Here is a 21,232-nt window from a genome sequence, read left to right on the forward strand (position 1 = left end):
TTTTTTTTTAATCATCCTATTTTTTTCCATTGATTAGCTTGGAAGTTATAGTCTGTCAATTCTTCTAGTAGATCCCCTAGATATTTAAAAATTAATCAGAGTTTTGCTCTCCTAAACCATACAAGGGCTTTAGGTTGCTTTAACTTCAATCTGCTGCCCTCTCTTCGCAATTTATATTCTATTTCTGTCTGGTGTTTTAGTTCCATCTTGGTTTTTTCTGGAAAGATTAGACAATATTATTGTTTCTTTATATAGTGAAATATTGTTTAAATTTACTCACAGAACCACTGATTTCTTTGCTCACTGTTCCTTTTTATAAGTGCTTCCATCTGAGATTGCCTTCCTTCTGCCTGAAACTCATCTTTTAGAATTTCCTTCGGTCTGTTGGTAGTAAATTCTCTGTTTTTGTTGACTTTCTACCCTTATATTTGAATTCTTGAATGGAATTCTTGGTTGCCAATTATTTTGTCTCAGCACATTGAAGATATTATTTTGCTGAATTCTGGTTTCTAGTAATGGTGTAAGACAGGGACTGTTGTGCTGTCCTTTCACAGATGCAGTAATAGGGTAACCAAAGCTTAGGATGGTTTAGGAACTTTCTGGTGGTCACAGAGCTGTAAGTACCTTGGACACAGCCTAGGGACATTTTATTATTTTTTTTTCACCTAGGCCCCTGAGGCTTCTCCTGGAGTACAGTAAGTGGCTGGCTTCAGGTCCTGGATGAGTCAGGCTGATCTGGGGATAAGCAGTCCTACTTTCTGTCATCCCATCCTGTCCTTGGCCTGAGAAAGGACAGGGCGTAAGGGGATGGATGTGGGCTGGGACAATAGTGCCGAGTCACTGCTGATGAAAGCCCTAGTTCATCTCCTCCCAGCTACCACCTGAAGCCCATCTCAGCTCCTGTCCTTGTTATCACACTCACATCCCTCCCAGTCCCACTGAAAACAGCTGGGATTGTGCTTCATGAACCAAAAATGTATTTCCTTCCTTTTCTGGGGCTTCCTCAGGGCTACCTGAGAACACAGCCAGTTTCTGAAATCTCATCCATGGACACCCGGGATCTTCCCCTGTGGTTCCAGAGAAAGGGAGAAACATGGGCTCTGTGAGCTCCTACTGGGATCATGAGGAAATGGTTCAGTGACCTCTTTCTTCTATTTTGGGGTGAGGACCCAAGGGGGTCCAGGGACGGCTCCATGTGTGGGTGGGGAATTCAGGAGATAAAAGAAGCAAATTTGAAGAATTGTTCCCAGTCTGGTGTGTGACAATTGAAGGCTTAAAGACTTAAGAATCTACAAACATACATGTACAAGAATGTTCATCACAATGCATTAGTAGTAGCAACCTAATGCCCCTCTATAGGGAACTGCTTAAATCAATGGTGGCCCATCTTTACAAAGGAAATCTATGTTCCCTTTAAGCAGTGTGTGGTGGGCTGATCAAGTGTGAATATAGAAAGGCGTGCAAGACCAATTAGGTGAATATAGCAAACCACAAAGCGGAGCGGGTATAGGGCCTCCATGCTTCTATAGCCATGGATGATTTCTGGAAGTATATCTGAGAAACTGTTATCTGGCTACTTCATAAGAGTAGTAGTAGGGATGGGGAGCAAGACTTGCCCTTCGCTTTATATTCTTCTGCACATTTTTTTTTTTTTGTAATGAGAATGTATTGCTTTTATAATACAATGACAATAATTAAGCAAAAGAGGAAGAAAGAAAGGCTTAAGAAAGTTAACAAACCAAAGGCACCAAAAGAATCCAGCACTGAATCCAGGCATGCTGAGGGCAGGACGATGAAGGAGTAGAGTCAGAGATGCCCTTGTATGATGGAACTTGCCCCTAGCCACTGCTTGCAAAGGTCTGCTTTGACCAGTCAAGGGTGGACACAGAGGTAGGGACTGGCAGGAAATCACTATTGCAAGGCTGATTCAATGACAGAAAGCCTAAAACAAAGTCAAGGCCAAAGTTCAACTCCAAGAACAGGGATTGGAATGTCTATTACAGCTACCATGTATTGGGTACTTATATAAACAGCAGTGTGCGAATTGCTTTACCTAACACTATCTCCTTTAATCTTCACACCAGCTCTATGACATAGCACTATGATCATCCCTGTTTTACAGATGAGGACACTGAGACTTAGAGTGTTTAAATTACTTGCCTTAAAACACACAGTTAGTCATTGGCAGGACTGGGATTTAACCTGGGTCTGTCTGTTTCTGAAGGCAGCTCTCTTATCACCTGTTGGTTGTTACCAGAATTCTGAGGGGCCCTTGAGAGCATTTTTATCTTTTTTCCTGTTCTCTTTTTCATTATTGTAGTGAAAACATATACACCAAAATGTCCACCAACACAACAACTTCCAGGTTTACAATTCAATGACATTGATTACATTTTTCATATGAGTTACCATCATTTCCATCCTCATTCAAAATATTCTACCATCATTAACATAGACTCAGTGGCCACCAAACAGGCATTCTTACGTTTTGCCATCAAGGAGTGCCCAGGCTAATTGGGAAGACCATAGTAACCTATGTGGGGGGCTGTACAGTGGTATAAGGCACCCATCCCCACTTAAATGGAGTGCAAAGATAATAACTATGTTTGGATTTTAAAGTTGGGCAGGTCAGCAAAGCCTAGAGTTGTCAGCAAAGGCCTCCTGGAGGAGGAAAGATTTAAACCAGGAACAGGAAGGATGGACTGGATTAAGAGAATGAAGGGGAGAACATTTCAGAGAAAAGAAGGTACAAGGTATGTACATGTCAGCTCCGTTGTGTCTGGGACAGTGAAACACTCCAACTTGGAGTGAGAGTTGTGTTATAAGTGAGCTGATGTCTGTAGGAAGGGAAAACAGAGCGTTAGAAGCAATCCTGAAGGTTGAAAATCTGGCAGAGGAGTTGTGACTTAATGTGAAAGGAAATTAGGCACCTCTGAAGGTCTTTTGGGCAGCGAAGGGACACTGTGAAAAGTGGTGCTTCAGAGAGATTAATCTGATAGAGGTGTCAAGGTGACTTGGAGTGAAGGAGACTGCAATGTGAAAACCCAGGTGTCGGGTGATGGGGGCCTCCATGGGATACGAGGAAGAGGAATGGAAAAGGAGGGTCAGTGTGAATGCTTCTATAAAGAGAGAAGAGGCAACAGGGCTTGATGATTGAAAAGAGACAAATTATGAAGGAGAGTGTAGTGTCAGGGTCATTTAATTCCAGGGAATTGAGAGAAGGTTCTGGTTTGCTGTTGGAGAAGACGAGGAGCTGGCGTTTACCATAAACCTCCCTTTTTCCCAAGACAGTAAAGACTGCTTAGTGACATTTTCTTTCTTAGTTTTTTGGTGGTGTAAAGCATAGACCACACTTTGTCTGGACCAGTTCGTTCATTAAACAGCTCTTTATTAAGCTACCATTGTGGGCTAGATACTGGAAACACAGCAGTGAGTAGGGCAGACCTGGGCCCTGTCCTCATGGAAGGTGTATATTGAACAAGTAATTATAAGGGTTCTTTCTATGGCCCTAGTATCAAGGAACTAGCATTTCTTTCCCCCAAATGATTCCTGATCTCTACCCTGAAATCTGGAGCATGCATCAACTGGTAAGAGCATTTGTCAAACATTTTATTACAGATTATATCTTATAATAATAATTAAAAATACCATTCATTTATCCCTTTGTTCTACAAATTTTATTGACTGGCTATGTATTCCCGGCCCTCACGTTCCCAATCAAGTGAAAGACACAGACGAGTAAACAATGATAACATGGTATAATGAGTGTAGTGAGAAGGTAAGCACCAGGTATTGTGAGAGATCCTAAGAGGGATATCTCCCCAGTCTTGGAGGGGCAGGTGGCAGGGCAGGGAAGTTTCTCTGAGGAGAATAATGAGAAGGTGTTAGCTACACAAGGGGCAGGGGATGGGGGTATGTGTTCCATGCAAAAGAAACTTCTAGTTTAAAGACCTGGACACTGGAAAGGCCTAGGCTTACTGGGGACCAGAGGTGATGGCAGCAGGGAACGACTGGAGTGAAGAAGGGAACAATGTAAAAACCCAGGTGTGGGGTGATGGGGGCCTTGATGGTATACTAGCAAGAAGAATGGAAAGGAGGGTCAGTGTGAATGCTTGTATAAAGGGAGAAGAGGCAACAGGGCTTGATGACTGAAAAGAGACAAATTATGTAGGATAGCGTCCAGGCCGAATAATTTTAAACCCAGAAAAACAGTCAATCAAAATGTGAAGAAAGAATAAAAGTAAAGACATTTTTGGATATGAAAGGTCTCAAAAAATTTCTCTCTCATGCATCTCTTCCAAGGAAGCTAGTGGAGGATCTGCACCAACAAAACCGAGGAGTAAGTCAAGAGGGTGGACAACATGGAATAGCTGCATGGAGCTCAGTATGAAAAGGTAGGCAGGGGCTGGATCAAAAAGAGTTTTACAGGTATTGTAAGGGGTTTGGACTTCATATTACAATGAAGTTATAGGCAAAATTACTTAGAGCAATCATAGATATTCTAAAATAGTGATTTATTTTTCTTCAAACTTTGAGTCCTGAGTGCTCTTTTGAGCAATATCATGATAGACTTCAATCAGGAACACACAGTTTTAATCTGTTTTTCATATTTTCCTTTTCTTTGAAAAGGAATTTGCTGTTTTTAAAAATGTTTGGAAGCCACTGTTCTAGCAAAACCTAAAAACGAGTATAACTACTACCCAAGTAGTAGTTTGGTAGGGTACCAGGAAGATCCCAGGGTCAAGAGATTGTAAGAATTTTAAGGCCTATGCAGGTGGCCATGGAAACCCTGATGGTGTAGTGGTTAAGAGCTATGGCTGCTAACCAAAAGGTCGGCAGTTGAAATCCACCAGGTGCTCCTTGGAAATTCTATGGCGTGGTTCTACTCTGTCATATAGGGTTGCTGTGAGTCAGAATTGACTCAACAGCAATGTTTTTGTTTTTTTTTTTGGTAGATGGCCATAGGGTTATGAAAGTTCCTGGAGCTGTATATTGGGGGAAGAGGGGTAGCATGGTGTGGAGAGGTGATAAGGCCCAGCTACCACATTTCAGCAGGCCTCTTTGTTGGCCATTTTCCCATCAGCAGCAAAGGTGATCCCTGGAAAAACATTTCTACTAGAACAGCTCTATTTACCAGTTAAGTGCTGAAGCTGCCTTCCCCAGTGACTTCCAGACTGCCAACAAATAAATTAAAAAATGCAAGCATGGGGTGGGGGAAATACACAGCATGCCCACAGCTTCTGTCTTGCTGAACTTTGCCATAGCTGCAATAAGGCAGGGTGTGTATTAGTGTGTGTGTCTGTTCAGTGGGCTCAGAAGAAATTTGTGTGCAATATTTTAGCAAACCATGATTGAAGCCAGAGCAGGGATCCAGGTATTCCTTAAATATGAAGCCAAGGAGGACCTTTTATTTATGGATTCAGCAGACAGAGGTTTTCTTTCCTAATTCTGCATTTACAACAATAAAAGATCAGCACACAAACCAAACAGCATGTTATGATGTTTACTGGTTTTGCTGGCCATAAAAAAGGGCGTTCCGTACTTCCCCATCAGCTGGGAGAAATCCTTCCCCACCCTCTCCTAACCAAACTTTCCCTCCCCCTCAGCAAGTGAATTTTAAATACTACTCTAAAGTTGTTGGCTGGTGACCTGGAAAATTCCTTTTGCTTTGTTTTGTGGTTAATGGCCCATCAGTTTAAACTTCCTACCCCCAGAAACCTTCTTTCTCCAAACTCTGCTGAGGAGGAAGGGAGCAGATGTTTTTTTTTTTTTTAAAAAAAAAGGACTGCTATTTCTAAAGGCTTTGAGAAGATTCAAAGGTAGCCAAGCCCTGGATGAGGGAAGGGAAGAATTTCATCTGTCTCTATCTGTGTGTACAGCAGCTAGCACGAGGGCATATGGAAGTAGGGCCTTACTGAACGACTTTAGATGAGGGTGATCATTTTTGAATGAAGTAATAGCTCAACCTGGAAACCCTGGTGGTGTAGTGGTTAAGTGCTATGGCTGTAACCAAGAGGTCGGCAGTTCAAATCCGCTAGGTGCTCCTTGGAAACTCCTTGGGGCAGTTCTACACTGTCCTATAAGGTCGCTATGAGTTAGAATTGACTCAATGGCAGTGGGTTTGGTTTTTGGTTTAATAGCTCAACCATGTAGGATTTTGATGGACAGAGAAGTCAAAAGACCTTTAATTTCAGAAGCCAAGATTTGTATTTATGTCTGAGATATGTAAGTTAGTAAGAGTGTGAAGCTCTGGCAGGTCCTTTTTCTCATCTTTAAGGTACACGTAGTAACTGCCCTGGATCTTGTTTGTTTTAAAAGGAATAGTTAACATTTGCTGTGTACTTACACTATGTGCTAGGTACAAGGCAAAGCCTTTCTCCTGTTATCTCATTTGTCACCAATAACCCTATGAGGTAAGTCGTATTAGTATTCCCATTTTAGAGATTAGGAAACTGAGGCTTAGAGAGGGTGGTAGAGCTGGGAATCCAACCTGGGCTTTCTGTGTCTTCTTAGCTCAGGCTTTTAACCACTACATTCGGCTGTTAACAAACTATAAAGATCTTAGAAAACATAAATAAGAGTGGACCAACAATTCATCCTTATTATGATATCTCACCTTCTGCCAGTTACTCAAGTCGTGTGCTTGCTGAGTTATCTGTCCTAATTGAAGAATACAGTTCTGCACGTAACATTATAAGCAGACCCCTGCCCCTAGCCTTTTGGATTACTGGAATGAGGTTCTGACCACAAGGCATTATTGTGTCTCTTCAGGTCTTGGTCTGTCAGCTTCCAGAAGAAAACAAATAGACACAAAGAGAAATCAGAGCCTTTGAACACCAACGCCACTCCCATCACCTACCTCCCCTACTAGCACCACTACCAAGTCATACCTTTGACATTTTTGACCTCTCAAATGAGCTTTGTCATCTTTTACAGCATTTGGAGCTGGCAGCTTTCAAATCCATCTTCTATAATAATAGCCCAGAAGTTCTGTGGGACACTTCCTAACCAGGGGGAGGAACAGCTGACCAGGTAAGAGACTGCCTTGTGGAATGGCAGGCCAAGGAGAGAACAACTGTGAAAGAGTGAATGAAGGGACCATTGACACCAGCTGGAAAATCTGAAAAGATGGCATTGCCAGGTGTTGACCCTGGAGTCCCTGGGTGGTGCAAATGGTTAATATGCTCAGCTGCTAACCAAAAGGTTGGAGGTTCGAGTCCACCCAGAGATACCTGGGAAAAAAAAGCCTGGCCATCTACTTCTGAAAAATCAGCCATTAAAAACCCTGTGGAGCACAGTTTTATTCTGACATGTATCTGGTCATCATGAGTTGGAATCAACTCAACAGCAACTGGCTGGTTACCCTGGATAGAATTCCCAGGGCCCAGGGTGAACCTTTATGCTTCCCTTTTTAATATTTACTTTTATTACATGAGAAATATCTTTATTTTTTAAAAATTAATAATACATGATTGTTGCCAATAATTTAAAAATGGAGATGGAGATTAATATAGAGAAAGTAAAAGTATGCCATTAACACAACACCCCTCTCCCAATCTGCCAGTCACCACTATTAACCGTTTGGAGTCTTTCCTTTCCTTTCAGATGGTTCAGATGGGTGTGTGTGTGTGTGTATGCATGTGTGTGGTGTTCACATAAATATCAACGAGCGGGTCCTATTCTGTACCTTGTATATCACAGGTATCTTTCTGGGTTATCCATACAGGTCTCTCTCTACCTTTTTAACAGCAGCACAGCATTCCACCATAAAAAAGGACCATCTTTCCTTTTTTCTAATCTCTCCTTTAACAAATCTATTACTTCCCTAGGGAATCAGTCCACACTTACCGTGCCCCCTCTGGGTCCTGCCTCAGGGAACTGCACAAATGGGAAGGTGGTCAAAAGGTGAAAAGGGCAGTGGTAGGCCCCATATGGGAGTGTGTGAAGGCTGGGTGAGTGTATTCTTTCCTGGCCATTACTGGTGTACACAAGGAAGTTGTTCTCTCTCCTCGCCCTGCCAAATGGTTCCTCTGTCTGGCTAAGGCAGAACCTTATGTTTTATGGGAATCATCTTTGAAAACAACCAAGAGGATCAACACAGTGAAACATAAAAGCCTGTTTTCTGAGGGTTATATTCTATCACTTGGGCCCTCCACTCTGGGGACACACATCTCAGGGCTGTCAGGATCACCAGAGGTCATCCAGACCAGTCCCCTGCCTCTGTTCAAGATACATGAGCAGCCCAGGCTTAAAAGTCCCCATGTTTTTCTCTTGGTAGCTACTCCCTGTGATTAACAACCCCACCCATTGCCATGGAATCAATTCCGACAGAGTAGAACTGCCCCATAGGGTTTCCAAGGCTGTAATCTTTGCAGAAGCAGACTGCCACATCTTTCTCCCGTGGAGCGGCTGGTGGGTTCTAACCGTTGACCTTTGGTTAGCAGGTGAGCGCTTAACGGCTGCACCACAAGGGCCCCTTTTAATGACCCCTCTTGTCAGTTGGGATACCCTGGTGGCGTAGTGGTTAAGTGCTACGGCTGCTAACCAAAGGGTCGGCAGTTCAAATCCGCCAGGTGCTCCTTGGAAACTCTATGGGGCCGTTCTACTCTGTCCTACAGGATTGCTAAGTGTCGGAATTGACTTGATGGTACTGGGTCTGTTTTTTTTTTTTCTTGTCAGTTGAGAGGCACTCCAGCTTAGAGGATACAGGCAAGGCTTCTTCTCAAGTCACCACCACTTACTTAGCTCAGTGTGCCAGTGATCAAAATTTATATCCTCTCTGCACCTCATTTCCTCATCTATAAAATGGGGTTAATAATAGTTCCTATCTCATTTGGTCATCTATAAAATGGGGATAATAATAGTTACTATCTCATTTGGTAGGAATTTTCTTTGTAACTTAAGTTAGATAATTCCATAGCCTGATGCATTGGCGGTTCAGTGGGAGAATTCTCACCTTCCAGGCTGGAGACCCGGGTTTGATTTCTGGCCAGTGCACCTCACGTGCAGCTACCACCCATCTGGATTGGAGGCTTGCATGTTGCTGTAGCTTTGAACTTCCAGGCTAAAATGAACTAGGAAGAAAAGCCTGGCGATCTACTTGTGAACGTCAGCCAATGAAAATCCTGTGGATCACAATGGCCCAATCTGCAACCCATCCTGGGGATGGTGCTAGACCAGGCAGTTAGGCATGGGGTTGCCATGTGTCTGATTCCATGGCTGCTAAACACAACAAGCACTCAATGAACGTGAAGGATTATACCCCCAATCCAAAGAGCTGTCACTGCACTTTAAACCTAGGCCCTTAGAGGTCATCTAGATCAATGGCTCTTAACCCTGGCTGCACACTAGACTCACTTAGAGAACTTTAACAAAATTGACAGTGCCCAGTCCCCATTACCAGATTCTGATCCCCTTGACCTGAACTGAGCCAGGGGGTTGATATTTTAAAAAATCTCCTAGGGAATTCTAATTTGCACACAGAGGATTAAGAACTACTGAATCTAGTTCAGTCTTCTCATTTTCTGGATGAGAGAACTGTGAGGCCTAGAGAGGGAAAGAGACTTGCCCCAGTCCTACAGCCAGACCAGTGGGACCCTGGCCTCTTTTATCCTGGATGCCAACTTCCAAGGCTGGTGTTCAGAGAGAAATCAGCCCAGGGATTAGTCAGTTTTGGGGATGGGCAGAGGCGCAGCCCCTTGCTTCTAGTCTCTCTCCTGATAATATTGCTTGGATTACTCACCCAGGTCTTCCCAGGGCTGGCATCTTTTCACCTTTTGGGCCTGAAGTCAGATGGTCACTTCCTCAGAGAGGTCTCCCTACTAAAAGTGATTGTCCTAGAATATGACCCTCTTCTATCATATCACTAAATAATCGTATTCCCTCCTTCATTCATTCATTTATTTTTGAGACTCCAGGTCCCCTGGAGGCAGGGACCTTGTTGGCCTTGTTCCTGCTGTACCAAGGCCTAGAATGGTGACCAGCACTTAGTAAAAAATACTCATTCAATGACTGAATGAACGAAATCCCAGGAGGGCGGTCGAGTATTTATTTTTTATTTTTCTGGTCCTAGCCATCTGATTTTCATTACTCCTACAGCTCGGGAAGACTCCACTTTGGCGTTTTATAAACCTCGTGTGCGCACGTCGACATTTTAACCATAAATCCAGAGTTTGGGGCTGGAAAATTCGAGGCAAGAGGACTGGGGGGAGGGGGGCTAAAAGCTACCCGGCGGTCCAAAGCCAGGGCGGTGGTGCTCCGAGGCTGGGGGAAGGGCAGGGAGCCCTAGGTCGGGCACCCCTCCGCCCCTGCCCGCCCCCTCAGCGGGAGACGGCCCCAGCCTGCAACATCCATGGTGAGGGGGTGCGCTGTCGGCTCCTCTCGGTCCCCCCTCCCCCCGCCCCGGGATACACCAGGGGTAGGGGACGAGATCCAGGTAATGGTCTGGGGGCGGCTTGGGCTGAAGTCCCCGCATTCCGGCCGCGCCTCCGGAGGTGGCGCCTTGGGGAGGCTGTATTTTTTTATTTTTGTTTTTTTGGAGCCGCGGGGGAGTAGTGGAGGGAGGGGACCCGTGTGTGTCCCTTTAAGAGCGGGAGCGCTGCCCCCGCCTCGCAGGCGCCCAGAGCCTCACAAAAGAACAGGATGTTGTTGATTTGTCACCAAACCACAGAGAGGAAATGATTGTAAATTTCCTTTAAACATCCCCACCGCGCTCTGGCCGCCCCCGCTTCCGCCTCCGCCGCCCCCGCCCGGCCGGGCACAGCGGGACCTCGGCGCTCCCGCGGGGCGCCCGCTCCTCGGCCTCCCCGGCCTCCCCGCCAGGCCACAGGCTCGGGCCGGCTCCGGGGCGCCTGCGGGAGGAGCCCCCCACCCCCGCCGCGCCCCCTGCTCGGTTCCAGTTGCTTTCTTATGATTGCTTTCTTTCGACAGCTGCAGCAGAGAAAGGTCCTCAGCTTTTGCGGGCCAGCGCTCCGCCCTTCCCTCTGTTAATGGTTGAGAACTACGATCTGGGTGCTCCGGGCGATGCCCAGGCACTACCTCGGCGTGCGCCATCTCCAGTTAACCTCCCAACCTCCCTACAGTGGCAGTAATCCTTAGCTCCAGTGTCTGGGGAGGGGGAGGGAACTGAGATCTAGAGGGCTTACTTAGTGGCCGAAAATCACCAGCTCCTGGAACCCACTGGTGGCTCCTGGGATCCCCTACCCAAGTTTGGGTCACTCCAGAGCTTAGGTTTAACCTACCAGCCGTATGCCGCTGCTGGCAACTCTAGAAATCCCCAGACAAGGGACTTGGCAGTTTCCATTGAGAAGTCCAAAGCAACAGTTACCTCGGTTCAAGTTATTTCACGTGGAACGCCCCCTGCCACTTCCAGTCGAGGCATCCCTTCTTCGGGTGCTGGTTGGGTGGCAGTTCCACCTGTGCTGTGCCTTTCGTACCCTTACCTCTCCCGCCCCTCGACGCCTCTCCCCTTCTTTGTAAGACTTCCGGAAGCCTGTAGTGGAGTTAATGTTTGCTCCCAACCTGCAGCCCATGGTGGAGTGGTAGGGCCTGGTCTGTGGCCTAGGGAAGAGCTGTACAGAATGTTCTTTTGGAGCAATTAATGCTTATGATTCCTGCATCGACTGCACTAGGCATCTTGGCTTGAATATTAAAAGCAGCAGCCGATGTCCAGGCACTGTGCTGAGCCTCATTTTCTCATTTGAGCCCTTAAAGCAGTCCCCCTTTTTATAGATGAGAAGACTGAGGCTCAGAGGGATCAAGGAATTGGTCTGACTCACAGAGTGTAAGTTCAAGTGATGGGCCTCATTTAGTCACCACATTCTGGTTACTGGTGGGGGTCCCTCTTTAATACTTTAAATCTGAATATTTGGTTGGGGGAACTGGTAATGAAGGGAATACAGGATATTTTTGTTGGGTCCTTTGTCACCTCAACCTTCAGGGACCTCTGGGCCAGATCCCGCTTTCTGGGAATAGAGAACTTGGGTGACTAACTCTTTCAGACTGGGCTCTACCCTTTTTTGGGCCTTATGTCACCTCCATATCTTTTCCCAGTGGTTGGCAAGAAAAGATGGGCCTGATGTGGAATCTGAGCTCTTTACACTGTATTTGAATGGGTAAATGTGGCCCTTTAAACAGTTACCTGGTGCTGAATTACTAGGGCTGAATAGCCCCCTTCATGGGCAAGACCCTTGATTCCCAGCTCTAGAGGGCAATGGTAAGAGATGGTGAGGTGAGTGAAAGAGGATTGTTTTACTCTGGATATCAGCGGTGTTATATATGACAGGTCATGTGCTCCACGCGGGAGTTAAGCACTTGGCTGCTAAACGAAAGGTTGGCAGTTCAAGCCCACCAGCTGTTCTGTGGGAGAAAATATGGCAGTCTGCTTCCATAAAATCACAGCCTTGAAAACCCTATGCAGCAATTCTACTCTGTCCTGTAGGGTCACTATGAGTTGGAATTGACCCGATGGCAACGGGTTTTCTTTCGTTTGTTTGTTTGCATTCTGTGCATCGTGCCAGGTGCTGGCCATGTGTTTTTCATCCAATCCTAAGAAGAAGAATCCTAAGAGAGATGAAATAGTTGGTACCCAGAGAGATTGTACAGCCAGGAATGGCAGAGCTGGGGTTTATGTCTTTCCCCACAGGGTCCCCTGTGTCTGTGCAGGAGGAAGTCATCCAGAGACAGGACGGCAGTGCTTGCCTTCAGTCAGTGCGGAAAGCTGGGAGGATCCTCCGTGCCAGTGGGTTTGAAGAGAGAAATGCAGCGGCCTCTGGCTCCTTTGTGCCGCAGCTGTCTGCAGTTCCTCATCTCAGCACATTTGTTGACGGATTTCTAGGGCGGGCGGCAGTATCTCCACCTGTCCTTTTTACTTTCATAGACTGCCAGTCAGTGGGGCACCCAGGTCCGGAGCACTCGGGAGGGAGAAAATCTGCTTAATTGTTTCCATTTCCCCGATGAGGAGCACAAGGTCCCAGCATGGTAAGTCCTTGGTCTGCGGGCACTCAGCAGGCCTACTCAAAGCAGAGCTAGACTCCAGGAGTCAGGGCCCCAGCCTCTGCCACGACTCAGCCCTGGGGAAGCAGGAACTATAGGGCAGGTCATCTGATGTCTTCTGGCCTCGATTTCCTGGTCTCTGAAGAACTTTGGTCTGTGTGGTCTCTAATGGCCCTTTGAACCATCATAACAAGAATAGCTCCTATTTATTCATTCAAGTAATATTTATTAAGCATCCACTAATATCCCAGGTGAACTGGGGAGCTGATTCAATGACGGCTAACAACAGCAACAGCAGTATGCCAGGCACTGTTATAGGTGTTAGAGATACAGCAGTTGACAAAGCCAAAGCTCTGCCTGCTTGGAGTTTACAAAAATAATTAAGCAAACGCACACACATCAGGTAGTGCTCAGTGTAACAGAAAATAATGAGGAGTATAAGGGATCCAGTGGGTGTGTGTGTACGGGGGGAGGAGGAGGCTAGTATTTCATCTAGGGTGGCAAGGGAAGGTTTTGCCACTTATAAGGTGGCATTTGAGAAGGAAGTAAAGAGTGAGACACGCAGCTTCCTGTAAGAAGCATGCTTAGCCATTCGGGATGGGAAAAATAAAGGCCCAGAGATGGGGTTGTGTTTCATAGCATTTACTGTTTGTCAGGCACTGTGCTGAGTATTTTATATTGCTGTATATTTAACCCGTTATTATCACTGTAAGGAGTCCTGGTGGCACAGCAGTTAAGGGCTCGGCTGCTAACTGAAAAGTTAGCAGTTTATGCCTACCCAGCCACTCTGCAGGAGAAAGACCTGGTCATCTGCTTCCATAAAGATAACAGCCAAGAAAACCCTATAGGGAAAGTTTTACTCTCTCACGTGGGGGTCTCTAGCTGCTTATTGTTGTTAGAGCGAGTTAGAGCGAGTCGGCTCTAACTCATGGCATCCCCATGTGTGTAGAGTAGAACTGCTCCATAGAGTTTCCAAGGCTGTGACCTTTCAAAAGCAGATCACCAGGCCTGTCTCCCAAGATGCCTCTGGGTGGGTTGGAATTGTCAACCTTTCAGCTAGTAGTCAAGTGCTTAACCATTTGTGCCATTGTGGGGCTCCTTAAACCGTTGCCGTCAAGTGGATTCAGACTTATAGCAACCCTATAGGACAGGGTGGATCTGCCACACAGGGTTTCCAAGGCTGTAATCTTTACAGAATCAGACTGCCACATCTTTGTGTGTGGCTTGGGCAATTGACTTAAACTCTCCAAGCCTCCGTTTTTTTTTTCCCCAAATGAAACACAGCGATAATGTTGTTGTTGTTGGGTGCTCTCAAGTCGATTTTTGACTCATAGTCACACCAGGTTGATATGAATCAAAAATAGACTTGATGGCACCCAACAACGTTATCACTGTATTATATTTGAAAAAAACGTGAGGCTGAGAGAGGTTAAGTGAATTGCCCATGCCACATAGCTAGTATGACGTAGAGGTAGAATTCAAATACTAGTCTTAAGCATCATGCTGCTTCTCACTCTGGGACTCTCCTTTTGGAACTAGTGTTTAATACCTGACCTGGTTCTTTTTATTTCTTGGGGACTAAGAAGTCCCTAAAGAGCCCTGGTGGCACAGTGGTTAAGCACTCAGCTATTAACCAAAAGGTTGGCTCTTCAAACCCACTAACTGCTCTGTGGGAAAAAGACGTGGCAGTCTGCCTTCGTAAAGATTACAGCCTTGGAAACCCTATGGGGCAGCTCTACTCTGTTCTGTAGGGTCGTTATGAGTCTGAATCCACTCGAAAGCAATGGAACTGAGGAATCTTAGTTGTCTAGTGCTGCTATAACAGAATATCACAAGTGGATGCCTTTAACAAACGGAAATTTATTCTCTCACAGTCTAGGTTAGAAGTCCAAATTCAGGGCGCCAGTTGCAGGGGGAAGGCTTTCTCTCTCTGTCGGCTCTGGGGGAAGGTTCCTGTCAATTAGTCTTCCCCTGGGACTAGGAGTTTCTCAGCACAGGGACTCCAGGTCCAAAAGATGCGCTCTGCTCCAGGCTCTTCTTTCTTGGTGGTAATGAGGTCCCTTTCTTCTCTGCTCCTCTCTTTTTCGTCTCAAAAGAGATCAGCTCAAGATACAATCTAATCCTGTAGATTGTGTCCTGCCCCATTAACATAACTGCCTCTAATCCTGCCTCATCAACGTCATAGAAATTAGGATTTACAACACATAGAATAATTACATAAGATCACAAAATGGAGAACAACCACACGATATTGGAAATCATGGCCTGGCCACGTTGACACACATTTTTGGGGGACACAATTCAATCCATAACAGAGTCTCTGGGTGGTGTAAATGGTGAAGGACTTGACTACTAGCTGAAAGGTTGCTAGTTCGAACCCACGCAGAGGCACTTCGGGAGACAGGCCAAGTGATCTGCTTTTGAAAGGTCACAGCCTTGAAAACCCTATGGGGTAGCTCTACTCGGCGTACATGGGGTTGCCATGAGTTGGAATTGACTCACTGGCAACTAACAATAGGCATCTCCTGTGGCAAGATGAGGAGCCCTGGTGGCACAGTGGTTAAAGCATTTGGCTGCTAACTAAAAGGTTGGCAGTTCTAACCCACCATCCATTCCATGGGAGAGAGATGTGGCAGTCTGCTTCATAAAGATTTACAGCCTTGAAAATCCTATGATGCAGTTCTGTTCTGTCCTATAGGGTTGCTATGAGCTGGAATCAATGGCAGTGGGTTTGGTTTTTTTTTTTTTTTTTAATGTAGTGTCCAAGGTGACTCCTGGCCTCTGAGTTGCTTGGTTTAGGGGAAAGAGCTTATGTCCTGAAGTTCCTTTTTGGGAGTTGGAGAATATGTTTGATGCTGGAAAACCCCATGTTGTGTTTATGGCAGAAGGGGAGAAAAACACCTTCAGATTAGTGTAAACAAGAGAAATGGGAGAAGGGGGTAGCCTGATTCCCTACACCCCCTCCTTCATTTTAATTTCCCCACAGTAGGCCCAACACAGCATGCTGTATTATATGGCGATAATTAAAACACTTGGATTAGTGAACTGAGATTTACAGGGCAAACAGGAGCCAAAGGAAAAAACGACAGTCATCTCTTTTATTTGCAGGCAGATATCCAAATTGCCACTTGCTTCCTTTTTCTTCCTGACATTGTCACCTACTCTGCTTAATTAGATCCTTTTTTTTTTTTTTCCAGTATCATTTCTAACCGCCTGCACAGCCTCTGCTCAGCAGAGAGTTTGTGAAGCTGCACACTGAACCCCTTCCCACAGCCCAGGGAAGATGTGAGTCAGAAACACAGCAAGCTCGGAGAGAAGGAAGGTATCTTTGCCTCTGGCTGTCTAGCCACCCTGTCCATCAGCATCTTGAAGTTGGACAGGAAGGAGCTGAACCTAGAGGCTGGGGGAGGAGGCTCTGAATGTTTTCCAGCCATCCTAAGCCAGCTTTCCACTAAGTGCCTTGTTTGTTGTGGGGAGCAGAGAGGAGAGTGAATTCCTCAAACCACCCCAAAAACATATTCCAAAACTAAGTAGAAAGAATGAAATCCTGTCCCCAAATATTTATCGAGTTATTTTATTGTATTCAGAGTATCATTCTAGATTCTAGGGGGTGAGGGGTAGGAAGGAGGGCGATGAATAAAATGCTGCCAAAATTTATGGCCCCGTAGAAGGGATGGAATCTTTTGCTAGTGCAAACAGTTGATGTGCTCATTGCTAAGCTAAAGGTTGGAGGTTCGAGTACACCCAGATGCATCTAGAAAGAAAGACCTGGCAATCCACTTCCAAAAATATCAGCCGTTGGAAACCCTATCAGTTCTACTGTAACACATAGCAGTACCATGAGTCAGAATCGACTTGATGGCAGCTGGTTTGTTAGAAGAGACAGTAGACAAGAGCTGGTGAGAAACTTTTACCAAATTCATTTGTTCAGTTTATTATGTGTCAAGCACTGTTCTAGGCCTTGCGGGGAGGGGTTCAACAGTGGGAAAAAACAAAAAATCTCTGCCTGCATGGATTTACATTTTATGGGGAGGGGTGGGAGAGTGGCAGTAAATTCATTACTAAATTAAAAGGGGACAAGAACTATGGAGAAAAATTAAGTGGAAAAGGTACCGAGGGAATGGTGCTGTCATTAGATGCTGCAGGTTGATTTTGACTTACAGTGACCCCATGGAACAGAGTAGAACTGTCCCATAGAGTTTTCTGAACTATAATCTTTACTGGAGCAGATTGCCAGGCCCTTTTCTCATCGAGCCACTGTGTGGATTCAGACTGCCAACTTTTTGGTTAGCAGCTGAGCATTTAACCATTGTGCCACTAGGGCTCCTTAAGGAGTGTGGGAGCTTGTAATTTTAAAAGGAAGTAAGCACAATAGTGTTGATGGAGATTCTAACAAACTTGATATTAAATCTGGGCTTTGTTACCTACTAGCTGTGGAACCTTAAGCAAATTACTGTAATCAATCAGTCAGAACCTTATTTTTCTCATCTGTGAAGTGGGGTAGTAATTAGACATTCATATGGGGATTAAATGAGGAAAAAAAATATGTATATATACATATATATAATCGGGATCGACTCGATGGCACTGGGTTATACCTAATCAAGACGAGTGGGAGAAATAATGAAACAAAAGAGCTGAACAGAAGATTTCAAAGGGCAGCTTGAGAAGACAAAGTAAAGTATTATAATGAAATCTGCGAAGACCTGGAGATAGAAAACCAAAAGGGAAGAACAGACTTGGCATTTCTCAAGCTGAAAGAACTGAAGAAAAAATTCAAGCCTCGAGTTGCAATATTGAAGGATTCTATAGGCAAAATATTGAATGATGCCTGAAACATCAAAAGAAGATGGAAGGAATACACAGAGTCACTGTGCCAAAAATAATTGGTCGATGTTCAGCCATTTCAGGAGGTAGTATATGATCAAGAACCGATGGTACTGAAGGAAGAAGTCCAAGCTGCACTGAGGGCATTGGCAAAAAAAGAAAAAAACAAGGTTTCGGGAGTTGACGAAATACCAATTGAGATGTTTCTATAAACAGATACAATGGTGGAAATGCTCATTCATTCATCTAGGCCAAGAAATTTGGAAGACAGCCAACTGGCCAGCTGAATGAAAGAGATCCATTTTTCTGCCCCTTGCAAAGAAAGGTGATCCAACAGAATATGAAAATTATTGAACAGTACCATTAATATTATGCGCAAGTAAAATTTTGCTGTAGAGAATTCGACAGGGAACTGCTGGAAATTCAAGTTTGGTTCAGAAGAGAACATGAAATGAGGGATATCATTGCTGATGTCAGATGGATCTTGGCTGAAAGCAGAGAATACGAGAAAGATACTTACCTGTGTCTTACTGACTATGCAAAGGCATTTGACTGTGTGGATCATAACAAATTATGGATAACATTCTAAAGAATGGGAATTCCAGAACACTTAATTGTGCTCATGAGGAACCTAGACATAGACCAAGAGGCAGCCCTTCAAACAGAACAAGGGGATACTGCATGGTTTAAAATCAGGAAAGTCTGTGTTGTATCCCTTCATGATACTTATTCAGCCTATATGCTGAGCAAATAACCCGAGAAGCTGGACTATATGAAGAAGAACGTGGGTCAGGATTGGAGGAAGACATTAACAAACTTCGATATACAGATGACACAACCTGGCTTGCTGAAAGCGAAGAGGACTTGAAGTGCCTACTGATGAAGATCAAAGGCTATAGCTTTTAGTATGGATTATACCTTAACATAAAGAAAACAAAAATCCTCACAACTAGACCAATAAGCAACATCATGATAAATGGAGGAAAGGTTGAAGTTGTCAAAATCCATTAAAAAATCAAACCCATCGCCGCCAGGTTGATTCTGACCCATAGCGACCCTGTAAGACAGAGTAGAACTGCCCCATAGGGTTTCCAAGGAGCAGCTGGTAGATTGGAACTGCTGACCTTTTGGTTAGCAGCCTGAGCTCTTAAACACTGTGCTACTTTCATTTTACTTGAATCTAAAATCAACGCCAGTGAAAGCAGCAGTTGAGAAATCAAACCATGTGTTGCATTGGGCAAGTATGCTGCAAAAGGCCTCTTTAAAGTGTTAAGCAAAGATTTCACCTTGAAGACTAACCTGCACCTAACCCAAGCCATGGTGTTTTCAATCACCTCATGTGCATGTGATAGCTGAACAATGAATAGGGAAGACCGAAGAAGGATTCACACCTTTGAATTATGGTGTTGGAGAAGAATTGCCAGAAGAATGAACAGATCTGTCTTGGAAAGAGTACAAGCAAAAGGCTACTTGGAAGCAAGGATGGGGCGATTTCATCTCACATACTTTGGACATGTTATCAGGAGGGACTAGTCCCTGGAGAAAGACATCATGCTTGTAGAGGGTCAGCAAGAAACGACGAAGACCCTCAACAAAATGGATTGACACAGTGGCTGCAACAATGGGCTCAAACATAGCAATGATTATAAGGATGGCTCAGGACTGTGCAATGTTTTGTTCTGTTATCTATTGGGTTGCTATGAGTTGGAACTGACTTGACGGCATCTAACACCACCACCAACCATCAGGGCTTTGTGAATATTAGCTGTTGTTAGTATTAAATGCTTATAATAATGGTGAGGGGGGTGCTGAAGAAGGTGCGACTGATTACAGTTGAAAAAAAGGGTTGCCTTTCCTTTTTCCCAGTAATCAGTTTGTACACCAAGAGGAAAGCAAGAGTGCAGGTGAACTCTTTTGCAGCCAAAATCACAATTGGAGAGGATTTAGATAATGGTTTGGTATGTGGAACCTAGGTCAGAGTTAGAGGATTGTCTGTATTTGACATTCTGTTTTTAACATTATTCTCAAGATGCTTTGTGTTCACCAAGATAGTCTACAACACGCCTGGCGGGGAGGGGCTGCCCACTCCACAAAAGCGAAAACAGGCACAGGATGTGAGTGCCCGGCCAAGGTCACCTCCAGCCTCCAGAGGAGCTCTCCTGCTGGCCTAGCGATGAGTCATCCTGGAGTGGTGCTCCTGGGGTGAAATCACAAAGGAAGGAAGGCTTGGATTTATTGCAGGCAGCATGGGAAGTTTCCTGTACTTGAGAAATCTCAGAGACTGTAACTCTTCCACCTGAGAGCCTCACTCTTTCATGGTCAGCCTCTGGAGTAGCCCTAAAACAGAAAATATAGGACCTGGTTTGGGGCGAGGAGGCTATTAGAAAGCCTTTTGCATTTGCAGAGGATAACCAGTGAAGAGAGGAGAAGGAAAGGTTAAAAAAGGGAAAGAGTATAGTGGTTGAAGCTTGGGCTCTGAGGTCAGTTAGACCCGCGTTTGATGGTTCTGCTTCTTACCAGCTGGGCAAGTCACATAACCTTCTCCGAGCCTCAGTTTCCTTATCTATAAAATGGGATAACAACAATACCTAACTCGCAGTGTTGTTGGGAGTGTGAAATGACATACTTAGCACAGTGCCTGGCACATGTTATTAGTTGCCATCAAGTCGGCTCCCATTCATGGCAACCCATGTACAACAGAACAAAACATTGCCTGGTCCTGTACAATCTTCATGATCACTGATATGCCTAAGTGCATTGCTGCAGCCACTGTATATTTTGAATGCCTTCCAGCCTCGGGTGTTCATCTTCTAGCACTGTATCAGACAATGTTGTGTTGTGATCCATAGAGCTTTCTTTGGCTAATTTTTGGAAGTAGATTTCCAGGTCTTTCTTCCTAGTCCGTCTTAATGTGGAAGTTCTTTTGAAACATGCTCATCATGGGTGACCCTGCTGGTATTCGAATAACCAGTGGCATAGCTTCCAGCATATGGCAACACACAAGCTACCACAGTACCACAAACCACATGGTGGCCTGGCGGGTAGGAAGCCTTTAATAACGTTGGATGTTATTGGAGAGGAAAAGGAGGCTGTGCTGGGTAGAGGAATGGGGATGGGAGGGCCCTCATGTTACTTGTAGCTCTCCAGATGCTGGACCATTTAGAGGAGGTCTTGATGCAGCTCTTTCCACCCAAGGCATTTAGAGTCAGTCACGCAATAGATGTGATTTTGACCCTCTAGAAGTTTGTGCTGGGATCAGCAGAGCAGGACCAGACAAACATCCGACATCTTCCCATCCTCATTCATCCTCTCTGATACCGTGGTTCAGTGGGCATAGCGGGCCTGGGAGGGTTTCTCCTTTTCCCCCTCCCCCTTCCCTTCACCTTAACCTTTGCTTCTCTGGCTAAGACTC

At 45.1% G+C, this 21,232-nt stretch overlaps 1 long non-coding RNA gene across 5 annotated transcripts in view; it reads left to right on the forward strand.

The window, feature by feature from the left end:
- Positions 1–117: 117 nt before the first annotated feature.
- Positions 118–21,232, forward strand: part of LOC126070110 (uncharacterized) — a 158,659-nt gene continuing 137,544 nt past the window's right edge. For 2 of the 5 annotated variants that reach the window (XR_007516129.1, XR_007516126.1), the window contains exons 1-2: positions 118–4,394; positions 6,937–7,032. This is a non-coding gene — a long non-coding RNA (uncharacterized LOC126070110). Of the gene's footprint in view, positions 4,395–6,936; positions 7,033–12,877; positions 13,456–21,232 lie in introns of those variants that run through there. The other 3 variants (XR_007516128.1, XR_007516127.1, XR_007516125.1) reach the window with 3 other exon arrangements.

Source organism: Elephas maximus, chromosome 2, assembly GCF_024166365.1.
Source record: "Elephas maximus indicus isolate mEleMax1 chromosome 2, mEleMax1 primary haplotype, whole genome shotgun sequence".
NCBI classification, from domain to species: Eukaryota; Metazoa; Chordata; class Mammalia; order Proboscidea; family Elephantidae; genus Elephas; species Elephas maximus.